Here is a 26,765-nt window from a genome sequence, read left to right on the forward strand (position 1 = left end):
ATTGTTGGTGTTGGGACTGCTGCTTGAGAGCTTAGCGGAAGCAGCAGCGTTCGTCATTGTCAGTTGTTGCTGTGGTTGTTGTTGCTGCTGTTGCTACTTATTGTACATTTGGTTGTTGTAGTAGTTGTTGCTTTAGCTTTTCCTTCATTTTCTGTTTCTTTTTTGTTTTTGTACTATTTTTGCGCGCTTTTCCACGAAATTTTGTGATTGGTCGCGACGACGACTACAACGACAACGACGAGGATGTTGGGCTGCTGTTGGAATATTTTGGGATGCTAAAGGATGACGACGACGTGGACGACGACGACGACGACGGCGACGATGATGACGACAACGTCGTGGCATTTTTCGCGAACCAGCATCAGGACTCGCTATCTCTGTTCAACTTGGTTTTTTCCTGTTTTTTTTTTCCTTTTTTGTGGATGGCGGCGCTGGCGCATTTCTTATTATGATTAAAGGACAGCATGAATGAAGGAGGGAAGGGCAATGACAGGAGATAGGTGGCAGCGTCCTCTTCGTCTGGTTGGTTGGCCAGTAGTTTGCCTTTTGCAATTTATTTCCTCCTGCTTTTTTTTAATGAGCCACCGCGTTTGGTTTTTTTTTGTCCTGTTTCATTTCTATTTTTTTTTCTTAGTTCATTTTTTTTCGCCTGCCTTAACTTGAAGATTAATTGGATTTTCTTTTTTTCTGCTTATTTGTTTGTGTTTGTATTAGAAATTAGTTTTCATTCCCTCCCAATTTTCTCTGTCTCACACCCAAAAGCTGCTTCCTATGACAAAATGAAAATTAAAGTCGCTTTAAACTTGACCTGAACCTGGTCAAATAAAGACATTCGCACCAAGTTGAATGCTCCGAGTTGGGTATCCACATGCTGTCGTCTAGCAAATTTTGTCTGCTTCTCGTCTTGCTGTGTCCTTGAAAATCCTCAAGAGGGGTTCTAAGGTAGTAGGGGTGAGAGAACGTTTTCTATATATTTCCTGTCTTTTTTTTTTTTTTGTTTTTGTGTCTTTTTGTTATGCTCCTTGTGTGACACTTTGGCAATTGGCTAAAGGCGAGGAGTCGTCGTCGTCGTCAACGTCACTTTTTACCATTTTTGTTCCATTTCTTGTTCCTTTTTTTTTTTCTTTTTGTGATATATTTTTTATCGACTGCTGCTCCAGTTATGTCGTCTGGGGAGCCTCAACCGGAAGTGTTTTTCTTTGACCTCCCCAAAGTTTTGCTACAAATTTCAGTTAGTCTTTTGTTTCAAGTTCTTTTATTTAGACTCGGGGGTTGACTTGAGTTCCAGTATGTAAAAGAGTTTTGTCTGGCATTGTTATTGAAGTGATATTGTTCTGTTTTTCGTAAAAGCTTATATGGGTCGTTTGACCTAGAGTTGAGCTTATATACATACATATGTATGTATATTTGTAGATATTCACAAAAAATTGGTTTTAAGGTGAACACCAATGAACTGGCAGATTGAATTTAAACATTTCATTCATCCTCTTGGTGCCGTAGTAAAATTTTTTACATGACAGTTTTTTCGGGTTTCCAATTTGCTAATAACCTGAAGGGGCAAATAAATTTATATATGTATATATATATTCGAAATGTTGTCTGGCGTCTGCAAGTCGCCCAATGCATTGTCCCGCCTGAGTTATAGTTGTTCATATGACATTGTATAAAGATATATTCTTTACTTTTTATTATTATTGGGGAAATAGTTTAATTGCATTTGCCGGTTGTTGAATGGGAAAGGGAGTAACTTGATTCCAGTAGTCCTTTAGTTACAATCTCAAAAGTTGAATGGCATCGCCATTTGTCGCCATGTCAATATGGTGACAGCAGCACTTCCGTTTCCGTTTGCTTCTTTACACTTGCTCTCTCTCTTGCCCTCCCTATCTATTGTCTGGCAGTAGTCGAGGGTTTGGTATGGAGGCTGGTGGAGGTCGGTCAACATGACAGCCGGTTTGGCGGTCGGTTCAGCGGTTGTCAACTGCCATTCGGTAATCAAATTGTTTTATCATATTTGGCTTAAAAGCAAATGAAAATGGTTCGTTTCGTTTTTTGTTTTCCTTGTATGCTTTTTTTGTTGGTCCACTACATTTTTGCAAAAACCAAATTAAATGCAAAATTGTGGCGAAAGACACATAAAACAACCAAACCATTATGCTATCAAGGTTTTAAATTTAATATTCATATTATTTTTTTTATTATTTTTATTGAGTTTATTAATTTACTCTGCTCAAATCGCAGGACATAGACCGCAGAACTCAGCCTGGAATCTGCTTGAATGAGTTACTACAATATTTTATCCTATGGTTTAAAATTTTAAGTATTTTCACAGACTAAATTTGTTAAATTGTGTTATAAGTTACAGAATGAAATACTGAAAGTTGGATTTGTTTAAAACCAAAGACAGAGAATATAAATTCTCAAATAAAAATTGTGCTTTTTTATGCTCATATACGAAAAGGTTTTTAAGTTCATGTATCTATAGACATTATAGGTTAATAATAATGTTAGAGATTATAATCGGGTCTCTCTTAATCAAATTTATCACCAATTTATATACTCAAACTTCCTTAATGATGAAAACAAAAGCTTCAAAACTTGAGCTCAAGGCAATTGTTATTGTTAGAGAGTAAAAATTGTATGCTAAACATTTTATATACTTTTTATGAATATTTATTACAAATTGAAATGCATTTAGCCGCAACTAATAAAGTTTATTACATTTTATTCAAATTAATTTAACGAAACGAAAATGTATTCGTAAAATGTTCCAAATACAAGTGAGACTGAAAGTTCAATTACCTTCGATGGTGGTCCAATCCGTTGAACTTGGATTTTCAAAAATTTTGCCCACTCACACTTCCTAGTTGCAGTTTGCAATCGCAATGCCTGGTCTATTGTTAACATTTAAGCCATTAACCTGCATGTTGGCTTTTAGAGATAGCAGGCAGCAGCAGAAGCAGCTGGAACCACAGAGACTGTAGAGATACATAGACGCAAGAGGCCACACACACCTTTCAAGTTCTCTTCTCTCATTCAGTGCAATTAAATTTACTGGTGCGGGGGGTCCAATCTTGTAATAATTTCCACTTTCAAAGTGCGTTTTCGTCTTCAACTACTAGTACCTAGTCTACTCTGGTTCGGTCTACTTGCTCTTCGTCTTTGTGTTTATATTTTTTTTTTTTTTTTTTTTTTTTTGGCAAACGAAACGAGATGTGGCCTAAGTCACTTGCGCTGTCCTATGCAAATGCAATTGCCTCGTCTATAAATTAAATTATGCTTGGAAATTATGCATGCATAGCAGCGTCAACAGCCAAAGAGAGGTGGAGCAGCGAGGGGGCATGGAGGGGTGGCAGAATGTAGCGGTGGGGAGGGTTTGATGCTGCGACTCCAAGTCTACGACCAACCGCCGACAACAAAGCAGCTGCTCTGTCAATGTATCTATAAGTGTGTGTTGTAAATATATATATGTGTGTGTGTGTGTGTGTGGCAGTTGCAATCGTAGTGCACTAATTCACATTTGATGTTCGTCGAATGCGTTTGGTCAATGAGGTTAAGTTACATGACGACCAGCTGAAGGCATAGACAGCAGGAGTTCAATTTACCATCTATTGATATTTTGCAGTAAGAGAGCGGGGGCGGGTGGAAGAAAGGAAGGAAAAGTGTAAGCCAAAATTATTTCAATTATTTATTTTGCAACTCTTGGCTTAATTTACTTAACAATTTAATAGTTAATCATACCCATTTTTCATAAATGTAAATGAAGACACGGATGGAAAATTAAATCGATTTAATTGAAAGCAAGTTATCGATAGCGTTTAAGTACTTAAAATATAATCATAAGTAATCTAAATCTTAAAATCTAAAAATTCTAAATAACGTTTTATATGTATGTTAAGAATCCTAACATAGAATTTTGTTATACAAAGATGAAGAAAATGAAGAGATCTCAACAAATTAATGTGTATATATTTAAAAATTAAATCATTGATTAGTAAATTGATATAAAATGATTCAAAAAACATTGAAAAGAAGTCAAGTCAATGAAAGTAAAACATTTGCTCTTCATTTTCTGTTTATCAGGTGATATAAAACTCAGATTAAGTTTGAAAATTTTACTTAATGTTTTATTATAAAGAATATTGATTAATTTTAAAAACGTTTGTAAATTAGCAAAAAAAAAAAAATAAACTGCAAGTTCGATTTTGATTTATCAAATTATATTTAATAAATGTTTCTAAACACTTTTAACTTTCCCAGATGCAAGCATTAAAAAACAAATTTTCAAAACAATGTTAAGACATGATCAAATTAATAAATATTAAAATTATAATGACTAACTAGTAATTAGTACTTAAATGAGTAGTAATCTAAATAACTTTTGAAGTAGAATTTTATTTTAAAAGCAGTTGGTATGAGATTTTAATTCATTTTTATGCAATATTTAGTAATTTTGATTTGATCTTTGAATAAGTATTCTTCCTAGACTCTCAAACACTTAATATACCGATTTTACTCTTAAAGGTATAGGGTACAATAATTCATTGCCAAAGACTCTTAGATTCCAGTTGAATAGAATTTCTCTTTAAGCTCAATTTCTCTAGCACTTTTAGTGCTTAAAATGATTTACAAATCTAAAAATTTTGACACATTTTTACAAACAGAGAGAGAGAGAGAAAGAAGGAAAGAAGTTTCTCAAGCTATCGTCCCTTTATCCTACTTGAAACACTTCTCTCTCTCCACTCTACTCTACTCCGGTTGGCATTTCTCATGCTCCAATTCGCAATTGACTCAAAAATTCCGCCACCTAGCAATTAGTAAAACCTTCTTCCTACACGACCTAGCCCACTAGTTAAATTGACAGCCAGCTGTATGTAGATATATACACCCCCACTCCCGGCCACTTCACTCCATCCTCTTTCTCCCCTTGAATGCCTATCATCATCATCATCATGGTTCCTGTCCTTGCCTCATCTTGAAACCGGTTTGGGGTATTCGCTCACAATTTCACCAACATCAACGCTTAGCCCAAGCTCATCAAGCTACTCCCTACCCTCTCTTCTGGCCATCATTTACTCATTCACTCATATTTCTCACTTCTCTCAGTTTGTTTTCCTATCATACTTCCTTCCTTTTGGTCTCGAGTTGGTCTGAGTTTGTTGTTTTCTTTAACTCAATTGAGAAAACAGAAAACAGAGCCAACAACTCTTTTCCTTGTTTCGCTCCACTTGTTTCGTTCATTTTTTTCTTCGTTGAGTTTTGTTTTTCCCCTCTTTTTATTTCTCCTTTTTCTTTTATGAGCGTATCTGTGTGTGTGTGTTTCTGTTGCTCATTTTAATGACGTCACAAATTGCTCTGCTCTGCTGCTCCAGTTCTTTTCGGCATTCCTTGTCTTTGTATATGCTGCTGGGGGCTTTGGGGGGATTGGGATTCTTGCACGTTCCGTCAGTTTGCCTTGGCAATGCATTGAGGCATGTTGGTTGGCTGTTGTTCAGGGTACTCCCGCGTTCCGGGTGCCAAAATGAACTTATCGCCCAACTATATTATTGAGTACAAAAGGGCTAGAGTGTTGTTTGGGTTCACGTTACGTAATAATAGACTGAATTCAGGCAGCTTGTTTTTGTTAGAGTAAGATGTTATGAAACGAAGGAGAATGAATATTGCTTTAGAAAATCGTCACTACATAAATAAGAGAACAATTATACAATTTTTTGCTCTATTGAAAAGCTATTGAGAAATTATAAAGGAAAAAAATTCGTTGCCTTTTCAAATTCTTTTCAAATTTTGAACCTTTGTAAACACAACAAAAAAACGGTTTTGAAAACTATAAATATTCGGATTGAAAGATTTAAAAAAAATTAGTTATTCGATTCGATTGTTTATATTAATGTTCAATTTATTCCGATATTTAATTTATATTTATTCTATTTAATTTTAATTTTACTTATATGTATAAATACTATGAATGTATATCCATTTCCTTGCATCCTGCCAATTTCATAAATCTTTATCCTAAATGTTTTCTAATTTCCAATTTGAATACATTCAAAACCAGCAACATTTGTAGGCGATTGATTGATTGTTTTTTTTTGATAAACAATATAAGAAAATTTAATACTAATTAAAATTAAAATATATGTAAATATCTACAAAAATCAAACTAGCATCATTCATTTCATTCTTTTTTACATTATTGGGATTATTGATATTTCTATAAAACTCGGTCAAGAATTTACAATGATATTGTATCAAATAATTTATTAAAAAAAACATTGGGATTCGTCTTTAATTTTGAAAACATATTTAATTCTTGAATCGATCTGGATACGAAATTTGATAGTTAAGGATGAAAAAATAAATAAATTAAAGTAAAACTATACAGAAATTTTTGTCCTAAAAATATATTTGCTCGATTTCTTAACCAAATTAACGTAACAATTTTAAAATAAATAAATATCAAAGAAGCTAACTTCGGCTATGCGTCTGTGTGTGTATGCATGTGCTCTGTTGATGACGAATGACGTAGTGGGCAGCGCTGGGAGCAGAGCCGATTTATATTGACTGTAACTTGTGTTCTAATTATCCGATCAGATTTAAATTTTGGGATCTGAGGTTTTAAATTCAATACTATCATATTAGTAAATTTAATAGGGATACTCCAATTTTTTCACCTATATTTCTTCTACAACTGCATGATATAGTGGTCCGATACTGATAATTTTCATACTTGACCTGGGTTATAAGTAGCTTAAATACCAAGTTTCATCCCAATAACTCTTAAGACGGCTGAGTAAAACGAACGAGCACCGACGGACATGGCTATATCGACTCAGCTTCTCATGCTGATCAAGAATATATATACTTTATGGGTTCGGAACCTCTCCTTCTGTGCGTTATAAGCATCTCACCAATTTTATAATACTTTCTGCAAGGGTATGAAAAGTAACAAAACTTGTTAGAATTAAAAATAAAGAAATAACATTGATAATTACTTGGAAAATATAACTAAGGATATGACATACCGAAGGTATTTATTTAAAGATTTCCATCGATTTCTAAGCCTTACCAATCCATATTTATCTGAGACCACTGTATACCAGTAACCTTAAAATTTTTAAAACTTTACATTGATTTGTCTTTTTTAATGGTTATTATTGTCTTTTATAAGAAATATTGATTCCTTTGCTAAAATACTGAATAAATGGAAACAAAAATTTATTCGAATTTATCGTTAAATTGGGTTACTTTCTTAAATTTTCAATATATGTATGTACGTTGAAAATAAAATATTCCATTAGATGATCTAATATGGAGAGTTTGATGTATTTGCATAACAAATTGCTTTTGAATTGGAAATTACTGATCTAATAATCTTAAAGAAAGAGATCTTTTCCTGGCGTATTTTCACACCTTTCTTTACCTTTGCATTAATCCATCGATTTCATGCACACAAATTACTGTCGAAATGAAATACAAAATACGAGAAACACATTTCACAATACTGAGCAAACGGAAATGCTAAATTGTTCATCATATTATACGACAAACGAATTGATCAATATCGGATGGATTGGTTGGCTTTTGCTGGGTTTTGTTGGATGTTGTACATTGAAATCGATCGATCGATCGACGGCGGGGTCTAACTGTTTCGACAAAAGCAACAACCAAATTAACATAATTGAAAGCGGCAAAAGCAAAACTGCTGAGAGATTGAGAGAATCAAATCGTATCGAAACGAAACGAACCAGTTGGTTGACTTTTGTGCGACGACTCCTCACCACAGATTGCCTCAGAAGAAGTTTTGCTCTGCGTTTTGCCCGGGTAATAGAATTACAAATTAAAGCGCACAAATTATACCAGTGTCTTGGACCCCCAGGCAGGCAGGCAGGCAGTCAGGCAGCCCGTCAGAGACAAAGCCAGATGATGCAGAAGAGAATCTGAAATAGCAGAAGTTGCCCCAATCCTCTCAGGTCCAACATTTATGTAATACAAAATTAGACTACATTTTGAATGATTGCCGGGGATTGCCGGGCATTTGGAAGAGGACGGAGACCGAGAATGTACGTTTGCGGAATGATTTGCAAACCAAATGTGAACAGTCGTGAATGTAGCAGGAAATAGTCCAACTAATAGACAAACCCAACAATTTACAATTATTAATAACAATTTTTAGTACCATAAACGAAGAGTGTACGCACATTTTATTATCGCACATTTGTACATACATTATGAAGTAAATGCAATTTGGTGTAAAATGTTTCAATTTCCTGTGCCGAATGACATTTTAATGAAGGACTTGCCAAAATACAAAAATAACAACAACAACCGAAATAAAAACAAGAAAAAATAAACGCACACGCACACAGGCAGGAGTAAAAAGAGTCCCAAAGTTAATTTTACATGCGTTTTTAATGCGTAGGTTTCATCAGTTACACGGCGAGACCCAACGCCAGTAGCATCGACAGCAGCAGCAGGCGGCACCAGGCAAAACGGAAGTTAATTAATAAAATATTAAAAAGTTATTTATTATCATTTAAGTTAATTATGATCAGGTGGAAAATGTCCAAAAAAAAAGGGAAATAAATATGTTTGGAGTGTCTTGAAAAGGGTTTTCATTCTCTTTTGACTGAATACCCTATAAAATTGACTTTTTTTTATGAATTGCTAGAGAAAGTATATTTTACTTAGTATTAAAAAAGATTATCAGATAAACAGAGATTAGATTAGACCATATCACAACCTCATACTAGCAGTAATCCTGGTTACCGTCCCTGTTTTATAGATAGACATCCTAGTTTGTTTGACTAAGAAAAACTTAGTGCTTGTTAGTTCTTCTTCTTTAACAAACATATCGGGTGTGTGTTTCGTAATTATTCCAAATCATCAAACAAATAATCATAATTAGGCACGACGAGTAAACGTAAACTTTTTGGGTGCGGCTCATGCAACAAGTAGACATATGTACTATATATATAGAATTGATATTGGCTCCGATTTCGAAGTCATTTCCATCCAATTTTTGTCATTTCATCTGCAATTAAGTTTAAATTTCTTCCAAAGCAGCAATGTCTGTTTTTAAATTTCTAAAGTATCTGGATTAATTTAAAAGCCACGATGAACTTTAATTTTAAAAGTCTAATCTCAGATGATTTTCCTTTAATACTTTTTTATTAATTGATCAGAATTTGATCCTCAAAGGGAAAGGTTTCATTTAAGGAATAATTTTCAGTATATTTCAACTTGGAAATTGTACTTAAATTCAACGCTATTCCTTTTACAATGCAAAAACCAAATGATTGATAATTTTATTTATATTGATAAAATGATAGATTCAAAGAGCATATGTGCTGAGAATACATAAAAAGCGAAAAAAAGGATCTTCAGATTTCAGTTGACAAGTGTAAAACATATTTATTTTCTTTTTACTTGTCTGAAAAGTTTTCTTGGACCGAAAATTCAACAACAAAGTGCAAATAATAAAAATAAGAAAACAAAATAATATTGGATTTGTTAATCCTTATAAATATCCATAAGAATGCTTTGTTTTCGCAAAATAGTTTTTAACTTATACCCAAAGTTTTTTAATCTATTATTAAGATATAAAATAGAAAACCTATTTGTATTGGTTTTAGTAATAGTTTGGCTACTTTTATTATATTTTTATAGTTGTAATTCTCAACTAGTTTTAACTAGTGTAAAATTCTGTAGTTTTTAGCAAAGCTTTCGAAAAACAGATTATAAACAGATGCTCATCAATCATCATCAAATTTAAAACTGATCTATTGGAGGATAATTTTTAAGTGTTTTTTCTTTAAAGAAAGTAAAATTCTGGCCAAACAATTATATTTTCTATCAACTACTTATGAAATGAAACGAAATGACGTTATCTGCAGAAAGTTAGTCAAGTTATATATATCAACGGTCAATGATCTCTATCGGTTTCTGGCAATGAAACGATGAGGCGATAGACGCACAAGAAAGTCGCCATTGTCATACATGCCCCAATATCGTATATATACATACGATGCTGACGCTCACACTCACCCCGTTTTCATCTAATTGCCAGATAAAAGTTAAAAGTGGGGACCCTTAAGTCCCCAAAAGTAATCCTAAATTCCCTGGACCTAGATAGTGTTGGAAATCGCGACCATATTTAATTTATTACTTAAGAGGTTCAGAGGATTGCCTTTAGAAGGGGTTTATAGGATTCAAAAACCTTTCAAATAGCAACTAGCTGTGACGTACAATTAACTGTAGCCTGTTTACTTACTTATACTTATGTTTTGTAATAATTGAACGTTACTGAATGTTTTGTATTACATCATATTTGCATCAGTAGCTAGGTCTATCCATATCTTTCTCTCTTTCTATCTCGCTTCTTCATATAAACCCTTTATTTCTGCCTTCGGTTATGCGAATTTTGATTTATTTGCCAGCCAATGAATTTTGTCATGAAAATCTTGCCTCTGACACTGACAACACAAAGTCAAATGTCAAAGTAACAGCTATTATATTGATTATATGTATAAATGAATAGCAGCAGAAGAAGCAGCAGCAGCAGAATCAAGAGCGTCAAGCAGAAGCAGCGGCTTCCTTCAGCCAAAACGCAGGCCGCAAGAACATCCTTCCCTTTTCAGTGTGGGTAAAGTGCGTTGCCGTCGATGTCGTCGTCGTCTGGTTTTAGTTTAGTTTAGTGTTCAGTTCAGTTCAATTTAGGGCCAAAAACTACAAGGAGACGAAAAGAGACGAGACATATATGAGGTTGCCTTTTGTCATAGCCACAATAACTTACTCATTTCGCTCAATAATAAATGCAATTATGTGCCGAAACCCTCCTTTAAATCCCTCCATCTTCCATTCTAGCGCCACTAAAAACGGAGTGCACACACAGGCAGCATCAGGACAACGCAGGACGAAATTAATTTAGACACAAAGGCCCACAAAGAGCGGAGACGCTATAGCGAAGAGTTAGGCATGGGGAGGCAGAGAAATAGAAAGCCTCGTCCAACTAACACGAGCTAGTTGGTGATGTCTTTTGGGGCCAAAAATTTGCATTTTAGCGTATACAAAATGCTTTTGTTTAGCTTTTTTCATTCTCCTTGAGTGAGATGAAATTTATTGGAAAATTAGCGCACAATTTGGCCACATGCGAACGCGAACATTCCCTATCTGTGTGTGGGTCTGGGTGTGGGTGTGTGTAAATTTAATGTTTTTTAATTTGTTGACTTAATAATGTTGGCAATTAGTAGTCTGGCCAAAGTAATCTTGGCTTTTAACACAGTCACTCAGCCCCTCAGACAGCCAACTAACCCTAATTAGCAGCACATTTTTCGTAGTGTTAACAGGCTCTTGACACGCAGATCATACTGATGTGAATTCTTTCATAATTATAGAAATTAACAAAATAAATTAGCATAAAGCATAGCAATTACAATTGGCATCAACTTAACTAAACTAAAAACTGTGAGAAAAAATTATCAAAATATAGCAAAGAAATGCTCATCTTTAGTTGTTTACTTGGACTCATTATTAAAATAATCACTTTTAATTAATTGTTCTAGGCAATTCCACTTGATCATTAAAAGTTTCGACTGATTTGAGAGTCTTTTTATACCCTTCTTATTCCCGTGGAGAAAGGGTATGAAAAGACGAGTTCTCTAGCTCTTTTTAGGAATGATAAAAAGGTTTTGGATGGATAAATGGATTTCATTTAGTTGTAATTGACACCGCTTAATTTGATCAAGATTAAGTGGTAAGGAAAGATTAACAAAATAAAAATATATCCTTCTAGGCATAGATTATCCTTCTAGAGGTGGCATTTCTTTTTTAGAGATTCATGTAGGCAGGTAAAGAAATTGAAACTTTAGTTTAACTAGGCTTTCTTTTGAACGTGAAAAGCTCTTGAATATTCTGTTTCATTTTGTTGCACGAAATCATAAGATTTCAATGAAAAATTAAGTGGTAAATGACATATAAAGATATTTACTCTATCAAATGTACGAAAAGTGCATTAAATTCAATCCTCTATGTAAGAAGTTAACTGGCTCAAATACTTTTATGTAAATCAGTTTATGTTGGAAACGAAAACCACTAATAATATTTTGTATCTCTCGGAAAAACTATTTAACTCTATTTCTTTCTCTCTTTGATTTTCTTTCTCCTTCCCCATAAAGACGGTAATGCTCATTCTACTATTTACCCTTTCGTTTCATAAACGCCCTAAACCAGACTGTTAGTTCCATTGTTCTAAGTAGAAAATTTTCTATGATGATATTCTAATTGAAATATACGTAAAATGAAATTATGAATATGCAAAATAAGCAAATGGATGACAATGCTGAGCAACTTGGCATTTTGAGGGGGTAAAATTGGTTGAGCTATAGAAGGACAGAGAGAGAGTCAGGGAGAAGGCGACCGAGAGAGATAGGGGCGAATTAGCAGCAGAACAAACCCATTGGATAGTGGTAAATGTTATGCGGCTTGCCTAGAGTACTGGACTATAATGAAAACTAAAAATCAAAAAAACGTTACCCCAAAAAGTGCGTAGTAGTAGTAGTCCTCCGACAAGAGAATGAAAAAGTACGAGCAGGGAGCGGAGGGAGCCTGAAGGTTGGAGTTTTGGAAAAACATCAAAACTTTTGCATAATTCGCTTATGCTTAAAAATGTTCAAGTTGTTGTTTTGCACTTGTTGTAAAATTATGTCAGAGAAGTGAATGAGTCCGAGAGACAGAGAACTAAAAATTTTAATTAAAATTATTATAATTAAAGTTGTTGCCTCAATACAAAAGACTATAGAAGTAGACTAACGAGATATGTATGTATGTATGTACATACGTATATATGGGCTAGAAGTGGTAAGAGAAAGTGTCAGTTAACAAAATCTCCATTGAAATTTCTTTTCGGCCACACTTCCATTTTTATGCCAACATTTTCTTTTCTGTATAACAATTATCCATTATATAAAAGAGATATATAATATTTATATACATATGTGCTTATACATATTATGTATGTGCTTTGAGTTTAATAAACAAATTTACAGCAGCTGCAGTCTTTGTTCTAGAACATCCTTGCCTCCTGCCCAAAATGTGTCTTTGTCTTTATATATTGCATACTTGCAGGCGCCATGCAGAATGTCTGCAGAATTACCAATTTTGTGTAGTTGTTGTCTAGTCTCGGGGTGTTTATATGTGGACATTGAGTATCACTTATAATTAGAAACTCAAAAATGCATACATACAGGCTCACACACACAAGAAATAAGGACTACTAAGGATATGCAGTAGACAACAACAGCCACGGGCAGGACAACGACATCAGAAACTTCTCCACATTTTCCTCATCTCACACACTCACTTTGCCTATTTAAGTAATGCATATTTCGTATAACTTTGATGTGCTGCAAATTTACTTGATGCCCCAACAACAACCAGCTACTCCACATACCCACCCCCTATACATATATCTATCTATCTCTGTCTCACCATTGTGTGAGTGTGTGTGTGATTGTGTGTATGTTGGCTTTTATGTATTTACGTTGCATATGAAATGATATTTATAGTAAACAGATTATTTTATATGCAGGTATGTGCAACCGAAGCAGCAGAAGCCAGGCCCAAGTAGAAGCAAAAGGCCTGAACATTGCACTTGGGCAATACGCCTGGTCATTTCTCTATGTATTTGTATGTATCAACTGTACTTGTATTTCTTTCTCTCTTACTCATAATATTTCGCTCCTTTTCCCTCTTTCTGTGTGTGTGTGTGTGTGTGAACTCAGACGACAAAGACAGAATGTCTGTCTACCTCAACTCAGTTGCTGCTGCTGCTGCTGCTGTCTCTTTAGGCATATAAAATGATTAGAACTAATGGTCAATATGCAGATGAGTGTTGAGTGTAGTTTGGTGTTTATTTGCACAGTGTCATGAAATATATTCACAATTCCATTAAAGTACATTTTGTTGGCATTAAAAGGGATTTATTTAACAATGCATAACTTCGAAATTAAGGTAGAACATTTAGCAGAAGAAACATACAAAAAATTCAGGCCTAAAAGGAAATATTTTTATGAAAATATTGTTTTGAAGTAAATTGATTTCTGCGATCGATGTATGTAATCTTAACCTTATACAGTATTTGGTTTTATTAAGATAAAATACTGATTTAAATAAAATAGCAACCGTGTTTAAAATAACAACTTAAAAGAGTTATAATGAATTTGTAACAGAAGAACTCAATTATGCTTGTTCTTGTTTATCAAATGTTCAGTATTTTTAAGATTTTTTAATTACACTCTAACGAGTTGGGTGTGATACTCGAAATTCGAAGTATGTGAATGTCCTCTGTGCTAATCAATTCTTATTCAAATTCATTAAAATGGCTGGTTGGTTTTTGTGTCCGTTGATTGTTGTACTGTTGTTTATTTATTCATTCGAACTTCTTTAGTTTATTCGAACGATTCAATTCAGTCAATTCATATACGTGGATTTCGTTAAAAGTTTCATAAACTTGTTTGCTTAAACACATATCTAATCATTATTTTGAGCAGGAATCCTCGCAATCTTCCATATGTATAAAATACTTAATATATGTTTCTATTAAGCAATCAACCTAATTTGAAATATACATATTTATGTTAGCTAATTATTGAAAAAACCAGAGGGCCGGGGATAACTTCGTCTGCGGCAAAGTTTGTATACCCTTACAACTTTTTTTGTTACTCTTCTTACTCTACGTAGAGCTGTCAACATGAAGAAGGGTCTAAGAAGTCTAAAGTTCGCGCGAGAACTGAGTACAAGCTAATGTCAGCATAAGCTCACATGGCAGCAATATTATATAGTTATCCGATCTTCATACAATTTGGTAGAGTTATTACCAAGAACACTGGACCGACAAACATTAATTTTTATGACAATTTTGATCGATTAATCTTTTGGGAGCAATGTGATATAGTCATCCGATCCTAATAAAACTTGGTACCACAATTAACAGGTATACACAACTAACAAATATTAGTTATTGAAAAAAGTCACTGTTCGTGACTTTGACATTGTGATCTATATAATATTAAGATTCGATCCGGCTGAATTTGCTCTGTAGCTCTGACGGTCTAGAAGTAGTTTTCCCTGATCCAGACGGTCGGACATCGCTATTTGAAATCGTTTCATCGTGCTGATCAAGAATGTATTTACTTTATGTGTTACTTTATTTGATTCCGAAAGTATTCTAAGAACAACTCACTATTTCACATTTTCTTAAGCCTGAACTAGTTTAATTTCTGTTCTTAAAATACGATGTATAATAATTTTGTTTTCTTTGTTGTTTCAGCTTTAAACAATTGGCTTAAACATATTGAATCAATTTAATTTATGTTTTCCTAAGGAGTTTTGTATTAAATGAAAAGTGGTAAGTAAACCTCTAACTTGCTATGAATTTATCTGTATTTCTAATTTTCCTAAATACAACTATTGAACATTTAAATATGAAATTTTCTAAGCCTAGTGAAATTTCAGCAAAGCTAATGTTTATAAAATATGTCTTGGGTTTCTGACATATGAATTATACTCTTAACACCTTTAAGAAATACTTTGCTAACAATTTAATAGAGACCACTGTGCTGACCGCAGGCGACTACAAGCAAATCCTTGCCACCACACACAAACCCCCTGCTTAGCTAACCCCCAAATCTCTCATACCGAACCCTAAGTCCGAAAAACCCAAACCCAAACCAAAAGTCTCAACCCCAACCGCATACTCATTATATGTATTATGTATTGGCCTGAAATGGCCTGCAAAGCATAAGGGAATGAAAGAGATGCAAGAAATGACATGATGTGCATATATTGAGAGCAGCAAACAAATCAAGTTTTACTCAACATTATTATCAACATTTATGCATTCAGAAGTCGCCCAAGTACACACACACACACACACATTGAGACATATACTAAGCCGAACTTGGTAGCCGAAAAATCCATTGCCCAAGCTGCTGCTCCTCCTTCTCCAATAGCCGCCCCCCTAAGAAATTTATCGAAATGTTGAAACAGATTTTATGCAGCAAAGTCGTCGTCGTCGTCGTCGCTGACGTCAAGCCCAACGGGTTGGAGAGCACAGAGGTGGAATTGCCATCCAGCCAGCCAGCCTGCCTGACTGTCAAGCTGGCAAGCCAGCAGGCAGGCAGGCAGCAAGCACACGGACACTGAGCTCCTGTCCTGCTGCTGCTCCTTCTCCATCTCCTTCTACTACAACTTCTACTTTTGCCTTCTTCGAGGTTCCTAATTTAAATGCAAATGAGATTCATTTGACGACGACACCAACATACTTTGTTCATGTCCATGTCTTGCGCTTCCATAGCCGAAATGCGTGTGTGTGTGTGAATGTGTATGCGATATGTGTAAGTGTGTGTGTGTGGATAGAGATATGTACAATTAGACATTGGCCTGTGCATATGTATATACGTATGTATTTAGTTGCATGTTGTATGTTCTTGTACATAGCTAAAATTCACATCTAATACATAAGTGGACTCTGAGTTTTGTCTTTACCCCCCCACACACCCCCCCAAAAAAACACAGCGAATGTATGCGAGTGTGTGTGTGTATGTTTGGATTTCATATATAAATGAACTATTGCAGTGTAAATGAATTAGTCCTGAGCAGTGGCATAATTCAAGAAGGGGGAGCCTAAGATGCGTATAAGATTTGAGTAGCCTATAAAGCTGAGACATTGACACCATAAAACGGAATTTACAATGCTAGTTGGCCTTTTTAATGGTTTTTAATCAATTAAACTAATCAGTGATAAATCCATGAGGTAGGAAAAGGGAGAAATTTCCTACCGAACTGCTGATATTTTGATAAGCAAGACCAACTTTCCTCTCTACAAAGACCATTTTGTGATAGCCTGAGATAAAATCTGGAAATCCACTACAGAAAAGGGTTAAAGCTTCACTAGAATCGAGTAAACTATACAACTTTTTATCTTCCTCTTCTCAAGTTCTGTTTTCTTGTAACTTTCCTTTGAATGACCCTAAAAACAAAACCAGAAAATCTATCTAGCAGCTTATTTGCAATAGTTATACCCCCTTTTGAGGTATTTTATAAACGACGACTCTGTCTTAATTAAGAACTTGTCTGCATATATTAAAAGCTGCCACTGTCGCTGTCGCTGCTGCTGTCTCTGCCTCTGTTGATGTCCTTCTACTTTCAGTTGTCCTGCTGTTGCTGCCACTAGCACTTGGTTGTTGTTGTTGCTTCTTCATTTTCCTTATTTTGCGCAAATACAAAAGCCTATTCCGCACCGATAACTGCAAACACAACAAACACAAACACGCACACACACACACACACACATACAAGAGTGAGCAGCGTCAGCTTCAGCGTTCAGGAAACGGCAGGACATGCAGCCAGCTACTTGCACTCATGTAGATGACTTGCTGCTCCTAGGCTAGGGCTATATACGAAATACCAGCAACAACAACAACAACAGACAAGGCACAATTATAAATCTGTTCACACACACACACACACACAGTTTGAGTGCGAGTGAGATCGAGAGCGACAGACGTTTACCCCCTTTTTTGGACATGGACGTCGAGAACAACAACGACAACGACGACGACGCTACGGCTGCTTAAGTTTTTGGCATTAACAAAGCTACCAGCCACACCCTGGACCCCGGCCAGGATACAAACACACTCACCAGCACACACTGTGAAAGTTCCCCAAATGCCTGACAACACACCAATACCCAAGCAATGTCCTTGCCAACGCCAGCCCGAAAACCGCCTTGGAAAATTAGCATCAAACGCATAAAATGACCAAGTCTAAGTCTGCCGCAGTGCGGAGAGTGAAGGAAGCCAGAGAGACAGAGAGAGAGAGAGAGAGAGTGGGTATGGGGTCCTTGCATTCTCATTTGGAATTACGAAAATTCAAAATTTACAAACGAAAATGTTATGAGAACGTAGCTTGGCTCTTGGATTTTGCTTTGGCCCTCCCGAATACTTCTCCTCTTCACCGTTGTCGCCGTCGTCGACGTCGTCATCCTCCTGCTGCTACTACTTCTGGTGACGCACAATAGTTGGTTAGTGTTGCAGGCGGGCGCACGACGACGAGCAGGACTCTCTTGCCATGCCATGGACTTGGGCTTGTGCTTGGGCATGGACATGGACATGGATGTGGGTGTGATGAGGAGTATGCCCAAGCTTGTGTAGGTATGGGTTACTGCCGTACAAGTTAATTCAGTTAAAGGACCCAAAAAGTCTGGTGTGCATTTTCGGCAAGCCCCCTCTCAGAAAAGTGGAAGGAAGGCAGTGAAGAAGAAGAAAACGAAGCAGCCCCCCTGATTTCTATGCATGTATTAGTATGCGTAGTTAAGTTCTGACGCCGTACCCGAACCAAAACTAAACCCACCTTCCATCCCTTCCCCCTACCCTTCTCTAGCAATCCCTTTTTGGTTTGAGGGAACTTTAAGTAAATGAACAGAAATGACAGGCAGACATTTGCATTATTATTAGTACAAGTTGCAGTCGTGTATACACGGAGTGAAGAGTGGTGGCGGGGGGTGGGTGCTGGAATGGGGTTTCGGTTGGTTTGCCCCGAAATGCATTTCATTGCATACATTTAGGAGGTTTTCATTACGTCGCAAAAGTTCTTCCTCTGTCTAACTTCGTCTCCCTCTCGTTCGCCCTCATTCCATTTCTCTCCTTCTCGTTCTTGCTATTTTATTAGTGTATAAGTGTGCATGTGTGTGTCTGTGTGTGTATGTGTATGTCGCTTACATGTCGGTGTGTATTCAAAAGTCATTTTAAGTTATTGAATGGAATAAAATGTAATTTAAGTAAATTAGAATTCTGCAAATTCCCTGCTAAAAACTCCCCGATTCATCCTTCACCTTTTAGATTGGTATACACAAAATATTTCTTATATACTAACAGTTTTTGATATGTTTTAGCAACCTGCTTACCTGTTGTTTACATACACATGTACAAATGTACATACGTGCGTTTTGGCAAATCGATTATTGATTTTTCCATCTTAACAAATTTCTAAGGTTGCCGATTGGTTAAAGTTCACTACGTCTTTTGGGTGTTTGAGTGCAACTGCAAACTAACTACATACCTGCATACAATCAGAGAACTGTAAAAGGTCTGCAAAACAACACCAATATAATGCATCTAAACAGGATTGAAAGGTCAAACAAATCTGCATAGTATATGTAGTTTAGAAGAAACACATGCCGAAGTTAGCATTGAAACTTTGATATATGAAAAATGTAACTTTTTCAAATCTCTTCGAGACTATAACTTTTATATTATACATATATTGTTTTTTGCAATTCTATTACATAAGTCTAATTTTTAAACTTCTTTATTCTTTTGCTTTTTAATAGTCTCCTAAGACCTTATCAAACAAAGTATGTATAAGTGTTCATGCAAACTTACTTATAAGCTAAGCAATTGGCTTAATCTAGTTTTTGATTCAATACCAAAACGGTTTTTTTTTTCGAAATTGCTTGATCCTGAAACCCAAAAGTATTAAGGTTCACTTATATTTGTAAGCTCATCTCCTCAAACAAGCATTCTGCCATTCATGCCTGACAAAAAACCAATGTCTCTTCCCTTTCTCAATACCACATTTTTGAAGTGAAAACTTGGCTTCCAATTGACCAGCACAGCCCAAAGTCCAATTGTACGAGCTCGCGAAAAATTCTAGTGAAGGCTTTCGAAAAAAGAAAAACACCCTAACCCGTTCTCCTCGGCCCCAAGCCAACAGTAATGCCAACGCGAAAAAGAGGAACACATTGGGTTGTCGTCTGGCCAACCCATTCCACAGCAGTTGGGTTCCTGCTGTTTCTGATGCTGCTGCTGCTGCTGCTGCTTCCAGTAATTTTTTTCCCTTCACGTAAAGCAACTTTTGCTCATATTTATATCTCTTTCTCCATGTTTTTTGCAGCGAAAAAGAATTTTTTTTTGTCGTATTTTTCATTTTGTATGTACGGTTTTTTGGTTGTCGCTTGACCAAATGGTCGCCACCCGATTGCCCCTGAGACACAGGAGAACTTCAGCAATGTTGCCTCCCTCACACACACACACACACACACATCCTCGATAAACCTACCCCAAACCGAGTCCAGTGTCTGATTATGGGTACGCGCGCGTTGAAAATTGTGCAGCGACAGGACCCTCTCACTCACAATCGTTCCTTTCTCCTCACATGCGCCCAAAAGTTTGTTTTGTGTTTTGTTAATTTTTTCTTGGCCGCGAATTTGTTTTCATTTACGTTTTTGCATTGCCCTGGACACAGAGGGGGCTCGCCCAACTCCGTCAACTCATTCTCTTCCTTACTTTTGCCGAAATTTTTCGGTTGTGTGTTTGTGTGTGTGTGTGAGTGTGTTGGTTGGTGCCCGAAAAACAACGCGCTGGTTTCGGTTCAGTGGAAATTGGTAAAAAACGATGCCAAAGACGATGCAGGACGCGCATTCGCGCCACCTTAAGCCGCACACCCGGGCGTATTACGAGTAAAAAATCAACCCTTTTCCTACTGCTGCTGCTGCTGCTGCTCCTCTGATGTTGCTGCTCTGCTCAGCACTCAGCTGTTCATTTTTATTATTTTGACCATTATCGCGTGTGGTTCGTTGCTTTGGTCAGCAGCAGCAGCAGGAAAAGCAGCAAAAGCAGCAGCAGCAATGGTCCTGGTCGAGTCCTGCTGATTAAACATTAATTAAGGAAAACAATGCTTCTGTTCCTCACTGGCGCTCAGCTACCAATCCCTCAACCCAACCCACTCCCTTTGCACCCACCACCCACTTGGGGCCCCACTCTTTCCTCTCGGGGGCAAAAGAAATAAGAACAAAATCGCGGAATTTGTATAAAAATGCAAAATTACGAATTTCGCGAATTTCGTATTCGTATTTTCCCAACATACATATGTATGTTTATTTGTATTGGTGTATGTACATCTGTGCATGTATGTGTGTGTGTGTATATTTTGCTGAAGATATGTGGTTGCCTTTTTTTTTATTTTGGGGGGGGTTTCTGGCGTTGCCTTAAATCGCCATAAAAAGTAGTAGAAAAATCATCGACAGACGTAATAAATTAAAAATGTTCCAAGTGGGGTTTGAGTTTCGGACAGGTTTTTGGATTGTTAAGCAGCAGGAACAGCAGCAGAGATGACCATGGAGACAAGAGACAAAAAACAAATACAACTTTCGATTGTTGAGTCATTAGAAAGTTGAGACTTTAATTGCTATCGTCTCATATCTCTACAAAATGCCTAAAGGTAAATGCAATTCTATCCGTAATACCGATCAAACTGAGCGATACTTTGAAAACACGAAAACACTCTTCATGTTTCATGCTTAGAGGAATTTGAATTGTTTGGGCAGCAATCAATAGGGGTTAGACTACGATATTTATTCAAAACCTCTTAGTATTTGTTTGGATAATCTTATTGGATTGTGGTTTATCTACACTCTACACTTGCTGAATAGAAGATAATGCAAAGAATATAATCCGTATTGGTTTTGAGATAGAAATTTTTCAACTTTATTTGCTTTCTAATGGAAGCACTTTGAACGAAATAGATTAATTTCTTTTCTAAACCTGGGCTTTATTTACTTAAATCTTTGGTTATTCCTGACTTACTATTGCAAGTGAAACTTTCTAGAATAAGGAACAAACTGATGGTCTCATAGGTATTCATCCAATACAGTTTAAAGTTGTCGAAGAATAGCCATAACTTCTATTTGAATAGTTTACAATAAAATTGTACCAGAAACTCATGCGAACAAAGTAATCCTTCTTGAATGCAGGAAAGGTAAGTTAACGGATGTTCCAGAAATGATTGAGCACCTCCTTTGCTTATATCCAGCCTTGGCAGCAATGAGGCATAGTTATCTGGAAGCCCATCTACTAAACTGTGTTCAGGAAGACCTAACTACCAATTCTTGAATAGATATTAGCCTCCGCTAGGTATTCTGCAAATCCGGCAGCACTACGGCTGAATATAATGTAATTATGTCCCTTAATTAATAATTTACATCGATATCCAACTGCAGTTAGTCAAAATATATTATCACTGGTTTCATGTAGTCATGCTACTGAAAAAGGTAAAATATTATGAAGGTGGAGCTAGTTGTTCTAATACTTTTTAAAAAGATCGAAATTGTTTATTAGGTCAAAAAATACATTTAGCAGATGGTTTTAAATGTTTGTTAGATCTATTGTATTAAGGATCCTGATTTTGCTTAAACTTAACTTTTCTACACAAGTTTTGTATAGAGTGAAAAGCGTAAAGTATGGGAATTGGTATCGACCTTGGTTGAAGGTCACTTCACCGCACTAAAACATTCCCTACTTCCGCATACTTTCAAGACAAAGGATTCATAGTAAGTTAATTAATCATTAACAAAGAAGTCCTGGATGCATTCACTTTTATGTACATAAGTAAGCTTAAAAGAAAACAAACTTTTAGTTTACTTTGTATTTTATCTACATGTAATATTCACTCCAACTACAAAGTTGCACAACCAAGTCCACTAAATATTCGTTATAATTTACATGAGTTTTCAATGGGGTAAATGCCCTTAGTCCTAGTCCTAGGACTATCATATTATCAACATCAAATAAATAAGACAGGGGAATGAGTGGAAAGACTTTAACTATACTAATTATATATTTATTTGGAGCATATGTTGTCGGCTGCCTGACATAGTTTCAATTTTCGTTTTACTACTGTGCCCCTTCCTGCTACTCCTTTAGCCTGAGACACGACCCTCGTTTTGCCAATTTCAATGTGCAAATATTAAAATTCAAATCACGTATTTGCCTAACTTGACTCGTACACCCGCAAACACACACACACACACACCTGGCCACACTTTAGTATATTGAAAGTGAGATAGGACATGATTATGCATTTTATGTGGCAAATTAAAATTTGCCATTGCATACAATTAGGTCGCAAAACCTTGACTATTATCATTATTACCACGAAAATGATGTCAATTGCTAATGAAAAGTGGTAAAAGTAGATAATTGCTAGTCAAATTGAGAAGTATTAATGGAGAATTTTTGAGATATTTTCAATTTTCACTCATCATCATAAGGGTGGACTAAAAATTGCTGTTAATTTACACCAAATGAAATTCTTGCAATTAAGACGAGAATGCTCTTGCTCTTACTCCTGCTTCTGCTTCTGCTCCTCTTAATGGCGATGATGACGATGATGATGCAGTGTGTTGGATATCTGGTTGGCTCCTTCTTGACCTCCACTCATCTCCACTCACCTTTAGTTTGCTAACCAAATTTCACGCGTTTGCTGCTGCTACTGCTGCCGTTGGGTCCCATCCTTGTTCGGTATGCAACAGCAAGTCCTGTGGCATCTTTTCATACTGCCTTCCTTTTTGACTCACTCTTGCTCTTGCTTAATTTGCATGCCCTTCATTATGGCCCGCTGGCTGTATGGCACTAAAATAGGTTAGAGGTTAATTTTAGTGCAAAGTTATGCAGGCAGCCAAAGCATCCTATCTACCTTCCTTTGGGCACTTTCTCTACTCACTTCCCTGCCTTCCTTTTGGCCATGAGACAATTTTGTTTGCCCTCAAAATTAGCGTGTTGGCATCGCAAAATGTAATTTTCTAATTAGTCAAATGACCAAGTGGCTAAAGCTGTCCAAATAAATTGCATTTTATTTTAGTTTTCATTCAAATTTTTCAACATTTTTTTTTTTTTTGCACTAAAACAAGTAAGAGAAAAAAATGACACTAATTTGAAAAATTTTTCAATTACAAAAATTCCATTTCATTTCCATATTTATCGCTTAGACGATCTAACATTTAATTAGAATACCATTTAATTTTAACGGTCTAACAAAAATTATTGAGATAAAAAACCCAGCAAAAAAATATTTGATTAAAAATAATAATAAAAAAAATCTATATAAAACATAAAACCTTCATTATGTTTTCTATTTAATGGTCTTTCGATATGTCAACATCAAAAAGCATACCAAAAAAAAAAAAAAAAAATATAGAAGAGAGGGAAACGCCCTGCGAGCCGGATATTAGCAATTCAAATTTACCCATTAGAAAGCCAAATGATGACGATGATCATCATCATGATAATAATGATGGACGACAAAAGTCAAATATTGCCCAATTTCAAGATTAATTGTCTACGCACCTTACTTGAACCAACCCAAACCCCCACCAAACCAAACGGGACAACCTCCAACCCCTTCCTTCCTTGGCAGGACATCTTAAAGGGTTTTGTTGGGGTTTTCACAATTAATGCAAAACTCAATAAACTTTTCGTCGAATGAAATTTTATGCTAATTAGAAGTTGATTTTTTGGTACCACACACACACACACACACACACAGACAAATGATAATATGGGCCTCTACTTGAGACATCTCCTTATACTCTCCGCTGGTCTGACTCCTCATCGACATCAATTGATTTGCATTTCTAAATGCCTTGTCTCGGGCATTTGTCGTAATTTGTTGTCGTCGTCGTCGTTGTCGTTGTCGTTGTCGTCATCGCATTTTCGGTATAATTATGCATTTTAATTATCTCGATGAGCACAAGATGTCTGCCCCCATAGAAAAGGGTTAATTCTAGTCCATTCTAGAATGTATTTCGGGGGTTGGCTAAACGTATGCTAATTTATCTTTGTTGAAAATGTTTGAGAAATGCCAAAATATATGCACATTTCACTAAGCAAGGGGTGAGCAAGATGGACAATACTTAATACAAAGAAGGGACTAATATTTGGATTTAGAAACTACTGTAGTAAATAAATTTCATAAAATTGGATTTCCTAAAAGTATATAAAACGAATTGTCAAATAAGAGCCAGTGTGTTATACGTGCATATATTCACTTGGAATTACAAAAAGTTTACCCCTTAAAAGGATCTAAAATTTTCATAATTTATGTCAAATTAAATTGCTTGCAACTGATTCAAAAAGTACTCATCGTGAATACCGGACATCATTTTATCTCAATTTTTCAAACAATTGATAGGAATCTTTCCCAAAAGTAAGCAGATGTGTTCCCTACAATCCATTTGTATTCTATTCAAGCCCATAAGGTCTAAATGACAAAGAAAATGATTAGAAGTTCTTTAAACCAACTAAATAACTTGCATATTGATCGTGGCAAGATTAAAAGATGCAAAACAAAAAAGAAAATTTCCATTCATTCATTTATTTCCAAAGAATGTCTGAATGTTGCACACCATTCCATATTGATGGTGGTCTTCTGCCAACTCAAACCGACGACAAGTCAAACCCAAGCCAAGCCAGGACAGGCCAGGCAAGGCGAGTCGAAATCCTCAAGTCAAGTCAAGTAAAGACAATGCAAACAATTTATGTATGTCATATCAGTAGAGGTTTACATAACTCACCAGCTACTAAGCGTGCTCAATGCGCATGCCACATAGTCCAGCTCCAGTTTCGACTCCAACTCCAGTCTCAATTCATCCCAATGTTTTGGACACTGGCCAGTTTCATATATGTATATGATTTCGACGAATGCTCGTTATCGATTTGAAACTTATAAGGAAAAAACTAATGAAAATCAACCATCATCATCATCATCATCGGCAGCATCATCAACGATGTGGTCATCATGATGATAGGAGGGACAAAGCGTAATGAAGGAAAAGCAAAAGCAAAACCGAATTAAATTAAATTAAATGAAAACTAAATTCAAATGAGTTTTTGGGGGCATTACCAAGACAGAGACAGAGACAACGACATCACAAAACAAAAAAAAAAAAAAAAAGAAGGAGAATAAGGAAAGAAAAAACCAAAAAGAAACCAAAAAAAAAAAAAAAACCCTCGATTGGACCAAGAGCAGGTCTGAGTCTGGTCTGGTCTGGATATATCCGTTGATTGTTGTTATTATTTCTTGCGCTGAACGGGTTTGTGTAATGAATTAATCCTCACAGCCCAGCCACTGCTGCCTGGCAATTTGACTGTTGGTGGCTTTGACTTCGATGCAAATCATTCGGGAGTTGCCCATATCGTCCCCAACTTTTCTTATTTTCAACTACAGTGGATTTTTAGCATATATTTGGCTTATATTTATATGTATTGACAACCTGTGAGCAACTTAGGTAGCCAAAATACTTGATCGTCGGCCAAGAAGTGACACAAAATATTATAAATCGCTCGGTGAAAGGTTTTAATATGGTTCTCCGTTTTTAAATTCTTTCGGATTAGTTTGGATTTTGTGTATTAAAAGTAAAAGAGGATAATTTTTGGAAATAAATATAAGACATTCAAAGTATTGTAAATCCATAGACCTTATGGATAGTTACCTAAATATGATCAATTAACATTCAAATGACTTAATGACTTGATTAAGACCATAAAAGTAGGTACTTTCAAGGGAGTTCACTTGAAAAAGGAACGAAACATATAGGATACTAGATAAAACACATAAAAAGATTGTGAAATTTATGTTAGGATTCCAAAGTAAACACTTTAAAGGCGTATTTTCCTTTTGTTTGGGCTCTTTATATAACTAAGCCATAATTGAGGGTTTCCTGTAGCTACATTAAAGTCATTTATTAAAACAATGCATTACCGCGGAGTTTTAGGTAAATTTTTAATCAATTGACTCCACCGTGCCGAGAGCTCAGTGCTTTTTAAAAACAAAATCATGAGCAAAACACAACAACAAAAACAACCGCATCAACGGGAGCAACAGCAACACTAAGAGCAACAGCAGCAACAAGAGGAACGGACAGCATTGGAAATTTC

General features: G+C 35.9%; 1 long non-coding RNA gene across 1 annotated transcript in view; it reads left to right on the forward strand.

Moving 5' to 3' along the window:
• Positions 1 to 26,765, forward strand: part of LOC137577716 (uncharacterized) — a 121,575-nt gene that overhangs the window by 85,610 nt on the left and 9,200 nt on the right. Inside the window, exon 2 of the long non-coding RNA XR_011032457.1 lies at positions 15,323 to 15,400. This is a non-coding gene — a long non-coding RNA (uncharacterized lncRNA). The remainder of the gene's footprint in view (positions 1 to 15,322; positions 15,401 to 26,765) is intronic.

The sequence above is a fragment of the Drosophila tropicalis genome, unplaced genomic scaffold, assembly GCF_018151085.1.
Source record: "Drosophila tropicalis isolate 14030-0801.00 unplaced genomic scaffold, ASM1815108v1 contig_593, whole genome shotgun sequence".
In the NCBI taxonomy this organism is placed as follows: Eukaryota; Metazoa; Arthropoda; class Insecta; order Diptera; family Drosophilidae; genus Drosophila; species Drosophila tropicalis.